Here is a 13,937-nt window from a genome sequence, read left to right on the forward strand (position 1 = left end):
CCATCTGTGGTGTTGGATGTTCCTCTTCTAGCGTGTTTCCTACCTTCCTGAAATACTGATCAGCAAGATCGGGGGGTAGATGACGTGCTAGACTAGTTTCATTAGCATAGCAAACTCTCTCCTTCTCTCTTGATCTCTTTTGTTACTTCTTCTATGTGTTATTCTCATTCTTCTATTTGTTGTCCTTAGTGTTGTCTACTTGAGGACGATGCAAAACATTGAGATCTCTTTTGGTCTCTCTCATGTTGACTCAAAAAACACATGTGTTCCCTTCTTCTAGGTGACCTTCCTTGATTGGGGAATGAAGAACAATTATGCATACATACATATGATATACATGAATTATCATACAGCATACTGACCCCGAGGAAAGCGAAGTCACCTTGTGCTTTGTGTTTTGTGTCTACTATCCTTGGGCTTATCTCACACTTGGGGGCTAAATCCTTGTGATAACGTGCTCCTTTCTCATTTCTTATATGTATCACTACCTTAAAGCAATCACCCCCGGTGAGGCATGTGCGATCACTTTAATGTAGGGGGGCATACATCCCGTTCATATCTTTTCAAGATACTTGAAAATTTCTTGACAAATTTAGCTTTGCCTTGAAAATTTTTGATATCTTTCTTGCATGACTCATAGTGAGGGAACCTTACTACTGATAGTCATAGTTCTCCCTCGTGATCTTCCCTTTTACTTTGTCAATCGAAGTTGTAAGATCCTTAGTCCACTGGGGGCTTGGTGTATCTTTCCTCCTTGACGTGGTGAAAGTTTTTCAATGTTGTTTCCTTGTACTTTACCGGAAGTATGAGCGTACGCTTATACTCCCGCTAAAGTGTGGGCTAAATGTAGCGTCCTAAAATTGCGACACTTGCAATTTCGACTGCATTTGGGTCTTCACGATGGCGATGCAACACGGAACCTAAATGGAGACCCCGAAACTTGTTCATGACATCAAAAACTGCATTTTTCAGCACCCTGGCCTGATCCTCCTTGCACCCTGCTGTCCCTGGAGGTGGGACCATGGCGCCCAGTGCCCTGGTCCTTCAGGACTAGGGCACCCAGTGCCCTGGTCCCCCAGGACCATGGCGCCCAACGCCCTGGTCCCTAACCCTATTTTGGGCCCGGTCTCTTATGGGGCTTCGGGTCTTTAAGTTTGCAAATTGGAAAATAATGTTTCCTAGTCGGCCTAAGGTTGGAAAAATCAGTCTCTCAACCCTAATTGACAAGTATATAAACTACTTTTCCTCTCCTAGAAAAGGAGGGAAAAAGGAAGACATATGTGAGCAAGGCACGAAAGCGATATTCAAACATTCAAGCATTCAAGCATTCCTTCAAGTAATTGAGCATTCTAAGTCTCCATTCAAGGCTAGGTGTTGCATTCAAGACAAGGATTCAACCATTGAAGAGGAGATCACTTACAACACACAACATACTACATACATTGCACCTTCACATGTAAGAATACAAACATTCTTACAACAAGGTATCAGTAATTGTTTACATTACAAACATTTACACTTACAGCATTCTCATTTCTTGGTTAATTCCAAAACCAGGGTTTGACCTAAAGGCAAACCCCTCATCCCTAACTCCCCAATCGTCCTCTCTTTTATGTGTGTAGGTTGCAGGTATGCGGCTGTAATTGAAGATCTGGAATCCTTGTGCAGAGACAAATAGATCCCCCTTTGTTTCGCAGATTTTTCGGAGGACCGTGTGCACGCCGGGCGCCATCGTCCTGTCAAATTTCGCTCAAATTTGCAGAACAGCACCGTCTCGATATTTTACTACTAATTCCAGGTCCGCAGCTTCATCCCATATCCCTATCTCTGTTTATAAATGAATCTTTCCTACTTTACATGCATTCCTAGTTCAATCATTCTATCTACATTTCTTTACAAAAGAGGGTATCCTTGATGTCTTAACCCTTGAAACTCATTTCGAATCCAATCTTGCATTGTGTGGGATTGGATCTTGTGGGTTTCAACCCCTCTTTTGAATGTAAAGTCTCCCCTAAGTGAAAAACCATCAACCCTAGTGACTCTCCCTTCTCTCTCCTTGGAGTTGGGGAGGGGAGAACAACTAGCGTTCGATTTTTCCGCTTTACACTGACTATGATGCAGAGGAGTTAAAAAATATCAAATTAGAAGATGATTTAAAAGTAGCTTAGGACATTATTCAGGCACTTCAAGAAAATCTTACTGTTACAAGAAACAAGAGAAGAGAACTTTGTGAAAAATTGCAAAATGAAAATGATGAAAAAGAATCATTAAATGATATGATAAGCAAATTGAAACAAGAGATCATGACAACAAAAAAAGAAATGCAGGATATGACTATGAGATTTTGCAAAGAGATTGAGGATAGAAAGAAGAATGAAGAAGAATTGACCAGAAGACTAAGTGATGCAGCAAATGAGAACACAAGACTTAGCTATGAAAATGATATGTTGAAGACAGATCTGATGCATACTCAAAATGACTTGAATGAACTAATGAGACAAAAAGAGATCTTGGAAAGGGAATTGGAAACTGCAAATCAACACAAAGAAAAATTCAAGAAAAGCTTAGAAGAACTTGGTACCTTATTGAAGAATCAAAACCCCAAAGGTGACACTTCTGGAGTTGGATTTGAAGTTGGAGAAAGCTCTGGTACTGCAAATACCCAGGATCAAAGCAAACCGGTAAGACCCTCTAATACTTACAAATTCAATGGAAAATGCTTTAACTATAATAAATATGGTCATATGGCAAATGAATGTAGATCTAGGAATTATCAGAACATCAATCCTCCCACTGGTCAATGCACCAAATGCAACAAAATTGGTCATAACTCTGAAAATTGCAGAATGAATGTAAGATGTTATGTTTGTGGAAGATTTGGTCATTTATCAAATAAATGCAGAACACAAACCGGCATAGGTTATGGGAAAGCTATTCAAAAAAATAATGTGACTTGTTAGGCATGTAACAAGATTGGTCATATTGCTAAATTCTGTAGAAGTAAAGGTACACCGGTAGATAACAAAAGTACTAGCTTGAAAGGTAAAGAAAAGGTTGAAGAGGTTAAGCAAGAATTTTCAAAGCAATGGATTAGAAAAGGGGATCTAAATATTGGGGTTACTCCACCGGTAGAACCAACAAATACTTCACCGGCAGGACAATATGATGCTCCACTGGTAGGATAGAGCAATGCTCCACCGACAGGATGTTCTTCATCAAATTGAAGAAAATTATCTTGAGGGTTTGGCAATTTAATGACACATGAGCTATTATTCCCTCAGTTAGATAAAAGAAGTTGAAAATCCTTCATTATCGGCAAATAAAGTTGAGTTAATACATTGCCAGCAAACAATTAATGTGGTAGGTGGCAGAAAAGACTTTATAAAATAAGGTTTTTGGCTCTGATGCCCTCCTAAATGGCACAATTGTTAGTTCTTGATCAATCAAAACAAAACACACAAGATGTTAACGTTAGTCAATCAAAAACTAAAACATGAAGGCATTCCAAAAGAGACACTAAAAGAAACATGCTAAATATATCTAATAAATAGAACAAATGATCATGAGACATCTCCAACTGCCTCTTAGCATGGCCTTAGCTTCTTCTCCCTTGTTCCTCTCCTCTCCAAGTTCCAAAATAGTGTAGCTCTCAGCAGCTTTTTGCACTATGGATGCTTATGGAGGATTGAGATTTGTATAATAGCTCCAAATATGAAATGAAAAGCTAATAGTAATGCTAAAATGATGTATTTTAACTAAAAAGACAAGATTTAGTTATGCTATGCTAAAATGCTCTCTAAAATGGCTATAGTCTAAATGCATACAAGTTTTCAGGATCTGGATTATGAAGGAATGGGCTCTATTTATAGGAAAAATGGAGCAATGGATGGCCAGGATTGAAAGGTTTAATCAAGGGTCAAGCTTGAAAGTTGGGGATCCATGTGCACAATTGGCACCAATAAAATAATGACAAGTGTCAACACAGGATTGGGTTGAAAGAAGAGGTTGGAGGCATTAAAGGCCTGAGAAGACCTCATGGTTATCTAAAGGCTAAGGGTCAAGCCTAAATTAGGATTACCCACTGGATTAGGAGTTAATCCAAGGATAAACCTTTGTGCAAATGATTAAGAGATAATCATGGTCAAAGCATTAAATGCTTGATGAGACCCTTGGGTTGGATAGAGGTTGAGTCAAAACAAATGTTTTAACCATGTGGGAGGGTTGAATTAACCATTAATGGTTATTGGAGACTTTGGGGAATTAAGTGGTTGAAAGTTGGAAGCCTTTAATAGTTTTCAAAGACTTTGGGGTTTTTGGTGGTTGAAGGTTGAAAACCTTCAATGGTTATCAAAGACTTTGGGGTCTTTGAGAAGTGACTCCATTTTGCTTAGGAATGTGACAATATTTAGGGGATGGATTAGGCTAATTAGGAAGGGTTTAGAAGAATCTAGAAGGGGATTAGATTTTGCAAGTGGATTTGGTGGGTGAGGGAAAATAGGATTTAATTAAAATAAAAATTCATTTATTTCAATAAATGTGTGCAAGTTGCATTTGTAGGAAAATGCAAGTGGGGTGGGGATAATGATTTAAATAAATGTTTTATTTAATTTATTTAAAAGAGGAAAAGAGAATTTTAATTAAATAAATAGATTTTATTTATTTAATTGAATGGAATTTGATTTAATGAATTAATTAAAATAAATTGAATAATTTATTTAATTAATAGAAGAATGTTTGGGGATGAATTAATTAAATATTAATTTAATTAATTGATGGCTAGTGGATTTTTAATCAAATAAATACAAAATATTCATTTAATTAAAATGGACAGATTTATGTGACTACAGGCTCCATTTCATTTCACCGTGAATTCAAACTTTCATAGAGCGTGAAGATTTCCGAGCTAAGGCATTCCAAGAAAAGAGGCAAAGCACTTCAACAATCAATCCATCCAAAGGCAGAAAAAGGTATTTATCATCATGGCATCCTCCTCTGCACCTGAATTCATAGCAAACCCTATAGTAGTCGAGGTTATAAAATGACCTAGGCCCGTGTTTGAGCTAGTTCCCAAGGTAGCTAAGAAAGATGACAACACAGGTGCTTTTTCCCAAATTCCAAAGGGTGTTGTTTATGCAGAAGACCCTAGAATGTATATTCATTGCAACATAGAGGAATTAGGTGATGAAGAAATCAGAAACATGTACAAATCTGTTATATGTGACAATGCCAGAAATGTGAAACCTGAACATAAAACTGTTGAAACCCTAGGATTCATTGAAATCCTCTGCATTCCTGAATTTCCCAAGGAAGTGGTTAGGATAGTTCTTAGCAAGGTACATGGATCATTCTTTTGGCTTGACTCAGTGCATAAAATTACAAAGGTAGCTATGAAAGCAGTAACAAGGTTACCTTCCACCGGTACTAGACCCGACAAAACCAAGAAGGTCTCCAATGACCTAGTAATGAAATTAACTGGTGCAACATTCGACAAAAGATCATTGAGGGTTAATGATGTGACTGATACAAATGTGAGATTCATTAGCATGATTCTAGGTTACAAAGCAACTCATGCAAATAGGCTTAACTCTATTTCCAGTTTATGCATAAAGAGTGCTTATGACATGGTTAAGAACAATGTAAAAATTGATATCTGTGAATGGTTAAAAGATGAGTTAATTGACAACTTAGTAAAAATCAAGAAGGATAAGAAAGGAACCTTTAGATTTGGAAATTTGCTTGTATTCTTAATGTTACATATAACCAAATAGGCTCCCGGTATAGGAAACAAGGATTTTGGATTTGACATATTGGTAGGAAAACAATTGTCTAACTTGTTCAACAACATGGGTGAAAACAAAGATAAGAATATCGATGAGTATTTTCAAGCACTAAAGGTCAAAATGAATAAGAGGATCAGACTATCATAGGAAATCGTCAACAAATATAAGGATGACATATGTTTTGTAATCAAAAAGGATGAAATATGGATGGAAGAAGTCATCCCAAGAACAATCTGGGTTATAGAAATGGGGTATGAAACAAATGACCACATAGTGGAAACTTATGCCAAAGCACTTCTGGAAGCCCCCAATGAACCAAAGGAAGAAGTATTTGGTAGTGCTGAGCACATTGAAGGTCAAATTCAATCTAAAAAGAGAGTAAAGAAAGTTGAGGCATCTGTGAGGAAAGGAAGCAGGCAAGCAAAAGCCTTAAAAGATGATGTATTAAAGAAAACCGACATAACAGAAGAAGAGTTGGCAGCCCAGCAGCCTGAAACTCATCTATCACCGGTAGATACCTCCTCAGAAGGAGATATGCCAGCAACTTTCAAAAGAGTTGTTAGGAAAAGAGACCCCTCACCGGTATCCACTCCTTCACCTAGAAGGACAAGACAGAAGCAACAAGCTGTAAGGTCTCCAGTCAGGAAAGCCACACCTAAGAAAAAGCTGACCCCCAAAAAGAAGAAGAAGACAGACACTGACTTGGCCCCTTTTGACATATTACTGAATGAAATCACAGAGGAAGGTAAATTGAAAAACATAGGGAAAATCTATGACACCCTATCAGAAGATGAGAAAGGACAAGTTGAGGAAAGTGTTATACTACACATGGAGATGTATAAAAAGTTTTTGATGCAAGTCCTAAATGAAATTTCTGATGAATTATATAAAAGACTTGAGGCCAGAAGGCAAGGAATAATTGAGTTGGATAAGGAAATTAAAATAGAAAAATTACTTGCAGTATACTTGGTCAACTCACCTAAGGAAATTGATGATTTGATAGCTCAGGGCAACCGGACAGTCTTTTCCACTGCACACTGGCAAATATCATTAATGGCAGGTAGAGTTACTGAAGTTTCAATTGAAACAGAAGATGGTTGGGATAGATTCCTGGTTGAAAAAGAAAAACAAGAAGAATATATGAATCCCAAGCCCATTCTGGTATATCAAAAGGACAAAGGGAAAGGTAAAGTTGGTGGACCACCAAGTATCAAGATTAGAGACAACTTACCCCCGCCTCCTTTAAATACTCCACTGGTAAAAACAACTGCAGAAGATCAACTGACAGCTGAGAGCATGGACACAGAGGATAACAATCCTAATCCTGAAGTCCTATATACTGTGAATGTTGATACTCAAAAAATCAACATAGTGGTAGATAAGGATACCACAGATAAATCTGATAACAAAGAGCAATCGGCTACAGGAAACCAAGAGCAACCGACAACAGATTCAGAGAAAAAGATGGAATCTGGAACACAAACAGAGCAACCAACAGAGCTAAAGGCTCCAAAACAGATGCCACTGGTAAGAAATGATGCAGGAAAAACTGTGCTTAAAGAGATGGAGACACAAACAAACCTACCAGAGGTCAATACCAGCATGGTCCCTTCCACCAGCACTCAGTTTACTGGGTCACCATCAAATGTAATAGAGGTATTGCTCGATTCTATCAAGAAAATAACTGATTATAGCTCACAAGCCTATAAAGAAATAGATGATTCAATTCCAATTTTGAAATTAATAGCTCCAAATTGTAATATAGCCAACAAAGATTCTTTAGGCCAGTTGGATACACTTTGTAAATATATTTCTGGAAATTTTGAGCAAACAAAGGTAGAAACTGTAAAGGAAAGTGTAGAAATAGAGAAACATAAATTCTTTGAGGAAGGAATAAAGAAGCGTAATAGGGAATTTGACACACTTCTACCGGAACTGTGCAATTTATTGAAAGAGTACAAAACTCTGTATAAAGACACCTATAAGATAAACTTTTTGACCATGGATGTAGACAAAAAGATGAGCAAGGTACAGGAAGAGATCAATAAACTTGCTGATAATTTTGTTAACTCACCCAATACATTATCAGTTTTTGAGGAAAAGATAACAGATTTTGAGGAAGAATTGCTCAAATTAGAAAGAGAAAAAGAGAAAATAATAAACAAGGCAAAATTTTTGAGATCTAAACTACGTCCAAGATTGGACTATTTAGCATCTCTGTGTAAGGAAATCTCAGAGGCACTAACACAAGGTAGCAAAACACCAGCAGAGCACTTGCAGCATCTCACCGGTACAGTACACAGAATTGAGATAGCAATAAAGGAGAGCAAGAAGTTTAAGGATGGTATAAACTTAATTTTGGGAGATATTCTTCAGATAATAACTACCCAACTAGAAGGTTGAGGTTATGAATTGGTACAACTACAAATCTACTAACCTTTGTCATTGATGCCAAAGGGGGAGTAGTAGATGAGAAAATTCAAAACACAGGGATCACATGCTCAGGGGGAGCCCTCATATTTTTGGTAACATTTTTTTTGGTATACACATTTTTGGATATCTTTTTGAAACTTCTCGTTAGTGTTGCCATCAATGCCAAAGGGGGAGATTGTTGGCATATGGACACTCCAATGAGACAATGTGTGTGATTGAAGGTTTTGTCATTGATGGCAACCTTGCAATCCTATGGCACCGGCAAGACATTATACGGACAAAGCATTACATAGGCAACCTTGCAATCCTATGGCACCGGCAAGACATTATACCGACAAAGCATTACACAGGCAACCTTGCAATCCTATTGCATCAACAAGACATTATACAGGAAAAGCATTACTCAAGCAATAGTGCACCAACATCAACAAAATCAATCTACACTAGCACCGACATAGAAGGAAATATGTATACTGGCACAGAGGCCGACAGGATTTTTGATATGTAATATTTTGTTTATCATTGTAAGCCGACTTGGCAAATTGTAAAATGACTCTTGTATATAAAAGAGATCATTGTAGGCATTTGTAGGATATCGATAGAATGTAATAAATAAATTATAAGGCAGACCTAATGTACGAATTGTAGGTCAACGGTATATGTAAAGAACAGAGCAAGAACCGGTACTGAATCTGGCATTGTAGATGCTATTGTAAAGCAGTATAGAATATTGGATTTGTGTTAATCCTCATTGTAAGTCAGTGTGACTTCTTGTTGAGGAGTGAGCTCTAGGCAGTTGGCCTTCCTGCATGTGCAGGCCCCTATTGTAAGTAATATTCTCTTATTGGCCAGTAAGTGAATATTGTGGGTCACAAATCCCACTGAGGTTTTTCCCACACTGGGTTTCCTCGTAAAACATCTTGTGTTATGGTGTTATTTTCATGTGGATGCTTTTGATTCTATTATTTGCATTAATTCTTGCTTACCGGTATACTGTTACTTTATATTCTGCATATTCAGTTTTAAGAAAATTTCATAACCGGTCAAATAATGATTCACCCCCCCTCTCAGTATCTGTGGGAACCCTAACATAATTAACCTTTACAAATTAAATATTAATATTCTAACACTACCTTAGCAAACTTGTAGTCCATTACCTTCAAAATTTTAGTATTAAAAAATCCACTAATGATTGCATTCCTTTCATTTCTATTATTTACTTGTGCTTTGATCTCATTTGGAGTAGAGATAAGATATTTGGGTTTAGTATATCCATCCACAATAGAGTCTCAAATACCATACTCTATAAAGTTCAAATATGATTCCATCCCCATCTTTCAAAAGGAGTAGTTTGTCCCATCAAACTTGGTAATCTTGTAGGATCCTTTTTCTGCTATCTAGAATCTACTTCAAGTTGTTAAACTTCTTCTGGAGGAACTTACCTTCAATAAAAAATTCATTGAACATACTATAGGATAGAGAAGGGGGTGAATCAGTTTGGACCTTAAAATACTTTTAGTCAAACTTCAAACATAATATGACTTATTCTTAACTTTATGATCAACAATGAAACATGGAGCCGCAAAACTCAATGCACAAGATAACAAGATATTTGCAAGAAAACCATAAAATAGGTGAAAATCATGCTGAGAGTGAACTCACAATATTTATAAAATCATTACAAATATATTCTGGGCAACCACTACCAAGGAAGCACACTGCCACCTAGAAGACTTGGAAGCTAAGATGCATTATCCTAGGGAAATATACAAAGGACTTGCATGTTGATGTTCACTTCTCTAGGGAAGTATACACAAAAACAAATCTTTGAATCAGAAAAATAATTCTTTCTCTAACTGTGAAGTTTCCCTCAAATGCATTTTACAAGCAATAAACTCCAACAACAATCACCACCACATTCATTGTCTTCAAATCACAACACCTTGCAAATGATATGATCATGAAATCATTTGCACATGAAACACTTCACATATCACTTCATCATCTTTGCCACACTTAAATACACCTTTGAAGAAACACCATCACACCGATTTGATCTTTTATATATACCATCTTCATTGCAAACATCATTTAGGTTTCCTAGAACAAGGGATGAGCATAGGTCCTATCAAGTTGGCCATCAAGCTTGATTGTACAGAATGTGGTCCAATTCTAGAGATAGAGAAGTCCTACATCATATTACATATTTTTAAGCACCTCAAAGCTATATAAAGAATCTTGCATCATCAAAGTTCGGCAATAAGATAATCTCTAGATAAGCAATGTAACACACAACTAGTTGACTCATATTAAATCATCCAAATGGAGTAACTTAAAGTGGATCTCCACATGTGATAAATAGAATCCAAACACAAGTCAAAAAACTCTCCAACATTGACACATATCTTTAATACTTAAGCATAGGTCAAAAAATAGTCTCCTGTCATCTAAATAGCCATAGTTACCCAGAAACATAACATTAAACACAATTTGGCACCAAACTGAATATCCAACGCCATGTAGAGAACATAAGGAAATTCATACAACATCAAACTACATTTTAAAACACTTATTTCACACTATCAGACTAATACACGAAGTGTAATGCAAATAGATACAAAATACCTCCTTAACAAATTGCTAGAAAATATAGTCCTACACATAATACCAATAAACCTTCTTGTAGAACACTTCAACACTTAAAATTGGATCCAAGATAACAAATGAGAATTAGAAATTTGTCCTCTAAGTTGCAACACCTAAAACATTAATTTTAAGAAATGTGGAGGATTTCTCGAACCAATCAAACTGCTTCTCAAAGACACCCAAACTATCAACAAACAATCATCACTTATAAATAACTCTAGCTGGAAGTCCAATAACATTAAAAGGTTATAGTGAGATGCTCATAGAGCACAAAAATTAAGTCCAAATCCATAGGACTAAATTCACAACAAGGGAGAAATGTGGAGCATTCTTCCAAATAGACATTAAATAGTCTTTCTTACATATCATAAACCATCATAGTACAAAATCTTGTAGAAACATCATTGACCAAACAACATGTGTCAGGACTAATGAGAATACATCATTGGTCCTCATCCAAAATTAATCTTCATTATACCAACACAGAGCTTCACTAGCAGCAATACAATATCTTAGATATAGTGTAGACATCATAAAACAAAGAAGGTGGACATCCACAACTCAAATCAATTACTATCACCAACTTTCAATGGTACATACAAAATCTACATATAATGACCTATCAATAACATCAGTAACATCAATGAAAATACAATCATTTGCCCAAACAACCTTAGTAACAACACATATTGTCTAACATATGGTTGACATCAATTAAAATACATGTTTCCAACATTCTCCCTTTTTGTTATTGATTTATTAGTTTGAAAATAAATAATTATTTTAAAAGAAATATTAGTTTTTGGACAAAATAAATATAATATTATAAAGCTCATGCATATATTTCTTTGGGGTTGTCATGGCAACTTCAGCTAATAAAGTAGTTAGGATGTATGCAGATTACAATCACAGGCTGAAGTTCTAGTCTACTATTGGGAAATTCCAATTTCCATAGTATTTTATTTCCTCTACCCATCTTGCCAAAATCTTCAATCTCAAGAATACTTTCATGGAAGATGAATTTAGGGAATTGACAGGTGATCACATCGTTTCTCCTTAGTCTAATCCTTCTATTTTCCCCTCTCAATTAATCTCCATCTTTGTTTTGAATTATTTTGATCTTTGTCAAGGTTATGAAATGGTGTCACATATTGTTGAAGAATTTGTGAATGGTGAATATACTGTTAATCATGATTTTGAGATGGTGGTTAGAGGTTATGATTTTTTTGAGGAAAATGCAAATATTTGAGGTTTATTTCTCAGGAATGACCTCCAAAGAAAGCCAAAAACCTCTTCTTTATATGATGCTTTCAAAATAGTTATATAAGATAACAATGAGGAGATCTTGGGAAGAGCCCTATTTGCATATATAGATAACATTGTTACAGTGCAAGATGGAGCTATTCAACATAGATTTAGGGTTATTACTCTCCTCATCAAGCGTGAAGGTTCTACCTTTGTATCAAAGCTTAGCAAAAAAATGTGTTTTTCTTCACATTGATCATCCAAGGGTTCATCACTGTTAGCGTGTAAATCATGCAATGGCTAGTGATGGTTAACTCAAGTTTCTTGCAGTCTTCTCCATGATTCATGGGAATCACTAATGATTGCATGATGTTAGCATAAGGCTAACAAAGGGAACAACACTAGTTATTTTTTATGCTCCACCTCTTTCATCATCAACCAGTTTAGTTCAATATGGAAAATCTATCTTCATTTCCTCTGTAATTTCTTCCTTGAAAGCGGTGGTTAACTTTGTATAAATCATGCATTCCACATAATGTAAAGACAAAATGAATTAATAGAGTTTCTTTTCCTCTATTCTTTATTCTGATTTCTCCTGCAAGGTTTGTTTTCTCTTTCCTAGCTGGATCTGGATTCTGCAATGGAGAAAATTTAACATTGTATCAGAGCCTGAGAGCTAGGAGGAAGGACAAATTATTTGCAGGAAGATTTCTAAAGAATGGAAGCTGACGTAAACTTCTATCATTGGCCTTGCCTTTATCTTCTCCTTTGTGAGACATCATTTCAATGGACCTGTCATGCCTCTCCCTTGTCATATTATGGAGTTTTTCTACTTAGTGTTAATGGTTTCTTTCATTTTGTTTCAAGTTTGATCAGTTCACTATTGGCACCTATATTTTTGACTAGCAGCTTCTTCTTGCATGGTTGAGTAGTGTCGTTGGGGTCACTTGTGCAGATTCATGTGCCACGTGCATCTTCGAATGTCAAATGTTTTGCCTTTGTTTGCCATCTGATTGTTTTTTGAGTAGTGTCACTATGGGCACTCATGCAGATTCTTGATCTTGATCATAATCTTGGATTGTGAGGAGGTTCTTCATTGAACACTCTAGCAGTCATCAGTCGACAGTTGATCACACTTTTCTTGTCTCTCAAAGGATGTTCTTGTGCACTTCATATAGTTGTAATTTTAAGGGGGGGTTTTGTTCCCACTGGGTTTTCCCTCTTGCCTATTTCTTCTTTGTAATTGGGTTCTTGATTAGGCTTTGTTGCCAAGACCCATATCTCTCCTTAGTTAGCCTTAAGGGTGGGTGTTAGCGGTGTAAATCATGCAATGGATAGTGATGGTTAACTCAAGCTTCTTCCAGTCTTCTCTGTGATTTATGGGCATCACTAATGATTGCATGATGTTAGTGTAAGGCTAACAAAGGGAACAACACTAGTTATTTTTCATGTTCCACGTCTTTCATCATCAACTACTTTAGTTCAATAGGGCAGATCTGTCTTTGTTTCCTCTATAATTTCTTCCTTGAAAGTGGTGGTTATCTTTGTATAGATCATCCATTCCACATAATGTAAAGACACAATGGATTAATAGAGTTTCTTCTCCTTCAAGTTTTGTTTTCTCTTTCCTAGCTAGATCTGTAATCTGCAATGCAGAAAATTTAACAATCACTGCCATTCTAGATTTCATCATTGCGAAGAACAATTTCATTCAACCAGAGGATTTGAAGCTGATAATGATGGTAGGTCAAAAAGAACTAGGCTAGCTTTTTGTATGGGGGAAATGTTTCATATAAACCTTTGATATATGGATATTCATATGTTAGGCAAGGC

Source organism: Cryptomeria japonica, chromosome 11 (genome assembly GCF_030272615.1).
Source record: "Cryptomeria japonica chromosome 11, Sugi_1.0, whole genome shotgun sequence".
NCBI lineage: Eukaryota > Viridiplantae > Streptophyta > Pinopsida > Cupressales > Cupressaceae > Cryptomeria > Cryptomeria japonica.